The sequence below is a fragment of the Pinus tabuliformis genome, chromosome 7, assembly GCF_031772625.1.
Source record: "Pinus tabuliformis cultivar Carrire ecotype Pingquan chromosome 7, CPIR1, whole genome shotgun sequence".
Classification (NCBI taxonomy): Eukaryota; Viridiplantae; Streptophyta; class Pinopsida; order Pinales; family Pinaceae; genus Pinus; species Pinus tabuliformis.
The window spans coordinates 933491545-933499921 of record NC_142293.1 but is presented as its reverse complement, the minus strand read 5'-3'; the positions used below and the strand labels follow the sequence as shown (position 1 = coordinate 933499921).

The 8377-nt window shown below is 37.5% G+C and overlaps 1 pseudogene; it reads left to right on the top strand.

Annotated features, from left to right (window-relative positions):
• Window positions 1-3713: 3713 nt before the first annotated feature.
• Window positions 3714-5059, top strand: LOC149250706 (dynamin-related protein 5A pseudogene; annotated as a pseudogene).
• Window positions 5060-8377: the final 3318 nt, after the last annotated feature.

The window sequence follows — 8377 nt, the reverse complement described above, 5'->3', positions numbered from 1 at the left end:
GGATATCGGTGTCCTTAATATTGCATTTAAGGAAAAATCATTTGTATAGGACGTGGGATTCAACATTTGTTTACTATTGGGTTTGAAGTGGGTTTTGGTAAATTTTAATTGCTTATTAGTGGTCACTCATGGTTTGGAATCTCATGGGATTTATTTTAACTCATCTCATACAAGATGGTCCCTAGCACTCAACGCAGTTACGTAGGTTAGGTGTTACCCCCACCCCAATTCTTATGGAAATTCTATATTGTAATGTGCGGATCTTAGGTTGATACCATAATTCCTCCTTTTACCATTGAAGGAAGTTTGTCACAGGTATCAAATATTGATTGTTTCCTAAGACTATGTCTTTCAACCAAATTCTGCATTCTGTAGTGAGACCTGAAACCCTTGATACACTAATAAGACCAAACCAAGGTCTTTGGTATGGTACCCACTATCATTAGCCTGCATTACAATCCAACACGTTTACATGTTTTTCAGAATGGATGATGTTTGTGATATAATCCAGGGTTGGTCTTTTTTTTTTTTTTTTTTTATTAATATTTTTATTTTATAATTTTAATTATATATATATATTGAAAATTATTTCTCTTTCATTATAGCGTAGAGGATTGTTGCACGATGGTTCCTATAATTTTAGAATTCTCAGAGCAAAATATGCTAAATTTCTTATTATAGGCTACCACTATCCACATAAGTTTTATGATGTGAATTAAAGTCTCTGGTAGAATTTTGATATGTTAATTTAAGTTTGAAACACCCAACATGACTGGTCAATAGTTGAAATAAGTCGGTAGTGTGGAGGGTTAAAGATGGAAGTTTTGGGTAGTCTTGAATTTTGTTTTTCGTTATAGAATGAACGTATATTGAGATAATTCTAAGTATTTGGTGGGTATGCTATGGATAATTTCCACTTGATACTATTGAACAATTATATACATATATTTTATTTTTTTCTAGCAAAAATGTTGTGTGATACGGTTGGGTTGGTGACTTAGAATTTTTGAGAACTTGTTAAATTTGGAATTAAGAACCTAAGTCAAGAAAGACACAACATTATTATCACACATAAGTGCATGTCATATGAAAAAATCCTTTATGAACAAGAAAAAACTATTTTCTATAAGATTTCTTATTGTAAAATTTCTTTACATAACAATCACCTTAAAATGAATAGATATTTGGACCAGAAGGTCTGATAGACCAAGTTGGTTGAAAGGATTTTGTTGGTTTCTTGCGTTGCTTTACCAATTTTTTTTTTTTTAATATCATGTAGAGTCGATGATTGAGGATAAAAAAATATACCTTAAGGGAAAAGGAGTCCCTCGTCATTGATAGATAAACTATTAGAAGAAAAGTCCAAAGTTGTGACAATATTACAGAGCGAGATTGATGCAATTCAGGTGACAAAGCTTGTTTGACCATAAGTGAAACTTTTGTGTATGATTGTGGTACATGTTCATGATTGTTGTACAATTCAATCGAAAAAGTCTACTTGAGCATAAATTTAACTCTTTTTTCCAAGGAAAAATCACATTTTATATTTAAGAGAGAATATATAACACATTCTTCATGTGTTGAAGCACTGGATACGACAAAAAGGGATGAACCAGTAGCCTCCCAACTTCAAATTTGTCTAGTTATTGTCTATATGCCTGCCATCTTTCATCATACATTTTTGAAACTACTAATCAAATTCAAATGTTTGGTCATAGTTATAGTCATTTTGAAAGTTATAAAAGGACCAAAAGTACCAAAAACAAATGAGTTGAAGAGATTGCTTCAAAGGCATTTTAATACCTCTGATTATCTAAGTATTTGTTAGATTAATATTAAGTCTAGTTTCAGTTGAAACTCCAAGAATTTCTACCAATAGTAGAAACCCAAGATTATGTAGCAGATTTTATTTGGATAATGTGTTAGTTGCAATGATGTGTTCTTTGTATGTGCTAGTAAAAGTGATTATTTCAAATTGTATGGCTAAAGGATGAAGAGTGACATGTTAAATTTGCTCATCCTCATTCAACCACTCAACCACTTAATCATGAGCATCAAATCACCATAAATTTGCAAGCAATTGAGCCTTTTTGCACTTGCCAACATCATGTGTCATATAAGAGCCATAATCTCATCATAATTGTTAGATCCAATGCACAAACATTTTTTAGTACCTCTCCTCCATAAATAAAAGCTCCCCAAACTGGTTTTATGAACATTTTCTTACTAAGCCCTATCAAAAAAAACCCCGAGATAATGAACTTATTGGCTTGAAAGATCTCTATAATGTTTAGAATCTTTTTCTAAAACTTAAAATATAGTAGCTACTTGAAACCTCAAACAAAGTGTAATTATATGTTCAAACTCAAACAAAAGTGTATTACAAGTTACCATATGTCTCCGCTCCAAGCAATTCTTAAGTCAATGCTATATTACTCAATTCTAGCCACGTGCATATGATATTTCGTGGGAGCTCTTATATTTTGGAGTTTAGGCCACCACCCCTTTGAGTCTTGCCTTTCCTCATTATGCAAAGCAATATAACCCACTTTAACGGTGCCGTGATCAACTATTTGATGAGTTAAACAAAACCTGATCATGTAAACATTGAATCATATACTTTGGAAGAAAGATACCATTGCCATGGCCTAATACGGTATCAACTCCGGTACGAGTAAGCAAAGAAGAGGAAATTCCACATGAACTAGTAGAAGTTTTGTCAGAATTTTAATTCATACATATGCATTCTAGTATCATTTTAAAATAATTTTAGAGTAGTTAATATAGGATAGGCATACAAGAATGGTCAACCACTTCCGAATTTTTGAACATTGATATTTGTTGTAGGGTAAATATTTGTTTGGTTGCACTAAGCTTCATTTGAATTCTCAACGGTTTCTACATTAATAAGGAGAATAAATTACTAAATAACGGAAATATTAAGCCAGGTATAAAATTGGTTTTGTTGATTAGAGAGTTATGAGATCAAAATATATGTTAGAAGTTCAGTTTAAGAAATCATTATCAAATATAAGTTATCATTTTTAAAATTAGATATGTTTTTAAATAGTCTATAGTGATTCCAAATAAAATTTAACTCTAATAGTGTTTTATTAGCACATGGTCTTATATTCTTTAGTTCTTTCAAATCATTTGGGTGGGGTTTCAAATAGTTTATCTTTGGTATTTTAGATGCAAAAAATATATTTGTATAAAGAAAGCCAAAGGTCTTATATTTAAGTCGAAAGGCATTTTCTTTGCGGGCTTGGGGTGAGCGAACATTGTTCATCCTAGCAAATAAGAGCCTTCATTTTCATTGCTCAAGCTAATTAAAATTTGACATCTATCCAATTGATATCTAACACCTCATCTGACATCTAACACGTGGATGATCATTGTTGTTGGCTCTTCCAACGTGTTTCTACACTACACAAGCCCATTTGTGCAGAGAAGGCATCCCCTAGTAGCCATGGTGGTTTCAGTGTTGATGAAATTGAAGAACATCTTAACCTTCACCTTCAACCAGTGCATTCTTCATCCTAACCTTCAGCCAGTGTCGCCTTGTTTCTGACATCAGCGCCTGGTCGAGGAGGGTTCAACATTAAAGTCCCTGGAGCTACAAGAGTTTCCAGTTGAAGATCTCTTGGCAAAAAAGCTTTGATCCTGTCACATTTTTTTCAGTTGAGCTAAGGGATTAAATTCATTAGCGCAACATGCCCGGGCCAAAGGCATCCATGACGACACCCAACCAAAGCCGGAGGGAAGAATATCACTCTCAATCTCAACAGAGTAGATATGTTGACAACTTTTATGCATTGTCGGATTTTCGATCTCGATTCGAAGCCTACAATCAGATGCAGACTAGTGCTGTGGCATTTGGTGAGAAGCCCCAAATTCCCGAGATCGTTGTCCTTGGTGGCCAATCTGATGGAAAAAGTTCTCTGCTAGAAGCTCTATTGGGCTTCAGATTCAATGTTAGAGAAGTTGAAATGGGAATGTGAAGGCCATTGATGTTGCAAATGGTGCACAACCCTTTGGCTCTAGAATCCCACTGTCGGTTTCAGGATGAGGATTCTAATGACTATGAAGCTCCAAATGCATTGTCTTTTGCTATTTTTAATGCCATCAAAAGCAGAACAAAGGAGCATTTGAAGAAATTCCATGTTGCAGCCTCTGCGAAACCTATTGTGATGCGAATAGAGTATGCCTACTTCCAAAATTTGACAATCATTGATACCCCTGGATTCGTTCTTAAGGAAAAGAAGGGTGAACCAGAAATACACCGGATGATATTTTAGCTATGGTAAAGGCATTAGCAACACCCACCCACCGTTTACTTCTATTCCTTCAACAAAGTAGTGTGGAGTGGTGCTCTTCACTTTGGTTGGACACAATTCATGCAACTGATCCTACTTTGAGGTGTACAATTGTTGTTGTTTCTAAATTTGAACTTGCAATTGAGCGCACAAGAATTGAATACTCTTTTGATTGTGAGAGAAGCACCATTGTTGGGGTTGGAGGCTATATTGCTTTTCATGTTGCTTTGAGGTGGGCCTATGACCACTTCATCCAAAATTTGACAAAGAAATGCAAGGAGCTTGTGAGGCATCAATTGGACTTGTTGACAAGTCCTTATTCTCGGATTTATAGGCCAAAATACAACATGGAAAACATATTTTTTGGATTTGGAGCATCAACCACAGGATACATGTTCAATTGTTCATTTTTTCCAATGTTTATGGACCTTTCTGAAGATCTAGGATGTTCCCAAGAAGAAGGATTCGATGAGGAACATGAGAATGTTGCTTCGCAAGCGCACCTGCAAGAAACGCCAAACAAAGGGCATGATTCAAGAGAGCCACTTAGAGAAAGTCAAATGATTGTGCCTGAGACACCTTCGCTGGATCAACCAAGTAGTGATATCGGTGAAGCAAATAAAAAGGAATATGGAATTGCCAATGGGCGTATTGGCACTGAATTGGGAGGGCGAAAGAGGAAAATGCCATTGGTATCTAATTCTCGTGTAGGTAAAACAAGGAGCCTAAACATTCCAACTTGAATGTGTTATTTGAGAACAACAACTCTTCATCAACATACAATAAATTATAAATTATAAATATATATATATATATATATATATATATATATAGATATATATATATATATATATATATATATATATATATATATATATATATATATATATATATATATATATATATATATATATATATATATATATCCAAAAATGGTTATGAGACTTCATTAAATGTTTGGAAAAAAGCCATAATTCCGGTTACAAATAGTGAAGCTGGTTTCTAGGCGTCTCTCCAACAAGCGGGACATAGTGCATATGCTTATGTGTTGCAACTTTTTACATTTTATCAAATGAACTCTTGCTACTGATTTCCCAAGCTTATGAATGCATACAAACTGTTTCACTAAAAAGCAGAAGAACATAGATATTTAGGGAATTGGGTCCCAAGAGATTTCATTGTCTCCGAGAATAGTTTTGGCAGCTAGCTGGACTGCCTTGTTTGCCTCTATGTCTACTTCTTTGTTGTTGTTTCTCAGGATATGAAAAAATTTCAAATTCAGGAGCTTTGTCATGTCTTTAATTCTTGTAATTGTCCTTGCAAGTCGTAGAACTGTTGGATTTGTGTTGGTCGCCACTGCTTTGATGATGACCTGGGAATCACTGAAAACAATTGCCTCCATGTGTCCCAGCTCTTTGAGCAGTTGGATCCCTTGAAAAAGGGCCATCGCTTCAGTTTATATGCTTGAGGAGTGGCCCAGTCCCCACGCAAATTTGTGTATAGATGTTTCTTCTGGGTTTATAATGAGTCCTCCTATACCAGCCATTCCTGGGTTTCCCTTGGCTGCCCCGTCAAAGAAGAGAGAAGGAAGTGTTTGTTTGGACATCCAAGATTGGAATTCTTCTTCATTTTTCCTAATTTTCCAATCTTTGAGGGATATAGATGTGGTTTTTGATTTTTGAAAATTGAGATTGAGGGCTGCTCCAAACTCAATATCCTGTTGGCTTAGGTTTGTGTCATCGCTTTTGTCTCTTAGCCACTCATTTAACTGACCTTTCACAGTATTTGCTACTAGTCTGAAGTCCTGTTCCTTGTTTCTGAAAATCCTTCTGTTCCTCTCCAACCAGATTTGCCAGCTGATGAGTTTAGGCAGAGCCATCCATGCTGCCTTGACAATCTTGTTTTTTGGATTTGGGCCTGGATACCTGGCCATCCACCCAGCAAACAAGTCTGGGACAGAGTGGGGGAAGGTGAACATAAAATTCGATGATCCAAGAAGCTCATGCCAGATTAGACCTATGAATTTGCACTCCAGCATGAGATGGAGAGCGGATTCCAAACTTTCCTTGCATAGCGTGCATCTTGATGGCTCAAGAATGCCCCTTTTCTGTAACCTGTCGTCTGTTAGAATTTTTTGATGGCATAGTAGCCAGCAGAAGTGATCTATTTTCAGAATAGAAGGGAAATTCCAAATGACAACCCAGGGGCAGGATTAGGAGGCACGTGAGGCCGCTCCATGCATTTGGCGTAGCCCTGAGCCACTGTATAGCCTACCTGTTTCGGACCCCAGCCTCTCGTATCTTTCCTTCTTGCGTGTGATGGAGCCAGCCCATGCAACATCATTAATAGTGCAGCAAATTCTGATTGTAACGCAGGTGGGACTGTGATCTGTTTCCAGCCCGTCCAACTGTCTCCACTCCAGTTCGAAATGTCCCAAAGCGTTTTGATATTTGCTTCGTCCATCCATCCCTTCAGCTCGATCCTGAGACCCAAGTTTGCCAGCGGAGGCCTATTCATTATGCTATCCTCCCACAAACTGATGTTTTTTCCATTTCCCGGTATCCAATAGGCGTGGTTTCTTATTAGCGGGCCAGTTTTATTGCTTAGAATGCTAAAGGGGGTTCTGTTATGGTTTTTGGACTGCTCCAGGCACCGGAGTCTCTGTCCTCTGAAATATTTTCTCCACAAAGATAAGTGAACCCATCCTGGTTATGGAGCTATGATTTTCCAAATCAATTTGGCTCCCATGGCTAAGTTTTGGATACTGAGATTTTTGAATTTCAATCCTCCCTCCTGAAGCAGTCTGGAGACAGTTTCCCAGTTGACAAGAGGAATTCTCTTCTCATTATGCTTGCCTCCTTTCCAGAAAAATTTTCTGATTAGTTCCTCCATCCTCTTAATGATTCCCACAGGAGCCAAAAGAACAGAGAATTGGAATAACGGCAGGCTGCTAAGCACGGATTTGATGAGCACTGATTTTCCGGCAATGTTGAGCCAGGAGGATCCCCAGGCCTGCATTTTTGCTTTGAATTTTTCTATATGGGGATGCCAATCCTTGCTCAAGGCCCTCTTATGAAAGATGGGCAGCCCAAGGTATTTAAAGGAGGTCCAAGATGAAGATGCTACAAAGCCTAGACATCTGGCTATAGAGCTTGCGGAAGGAGCAGAGATATTCCAGCAGTATATGTGACATTTGCCCTTGTTTAATTCACTGCCCGAAACTTTACAATAATCATCCAACACTTCTTTAAATTTGATTGCAGAAAGATGAGTTGCAGCCCCCAGCAACAAGGTATCATCTGCGAAGAGGGCATGGTTGATGCTCTTAACCCCTCTTGCTATGCACAGGCCAACTATATCTTGGTCTTGTTGCTTCTTATCTAAATAAAAGTTGAGGACAAAGGCCTGCAGCACAAAGAGGAGGGGTGAGAGGGGGCACCCCTGCCTCAGCCCTCTAGAAGCTTTGAAGAAATTAGTAGCCCTACCATTCACTAAAGGTGAAATCCAGGGTTCTGAAATACAAGCTCTGATCCACTTGATAATATTTTGACCAAAACCCAGCTTGTGCAGAACATCAAACAAAAAGCTATGTCTTACACGATCAAATGCATTAGCTAGATCTAGTTTAATGACCATACCTTTTTCTTTTCGACGAAGGCTGGAATGGATCGCCTCTTGTACCAGGATGAAATTATCTACTAGTTGTCTGCCATGTATAAATCCACCTTGATTCTCCGGGATGATTTTGGGGAGAATTTTCCTCAACCTGTTTGCTATTATCTTGGTTATCACTTTATATCCAATGTTACATAAGGACATTGGGCGAAATCTATTAAATGAGTTTGCACCTTTTTCTTTAGGGATGAGGGCGAGAAAAGTTGAGTTTGTGCAGCCTCCAATTTTCTGACACTCTTGGGACTTCTGGATCATTTTAAAGAACTCCTTCTCAACGATCTGCCAACAGGTCTAAAGAAATCTAGGTGTGAAACCATCCGGTCCCGGGGCTTTGTCGGGATCCATTGCAAAGAGGGCTTCCCTAACTTCATTTTTGCTGATTTTGC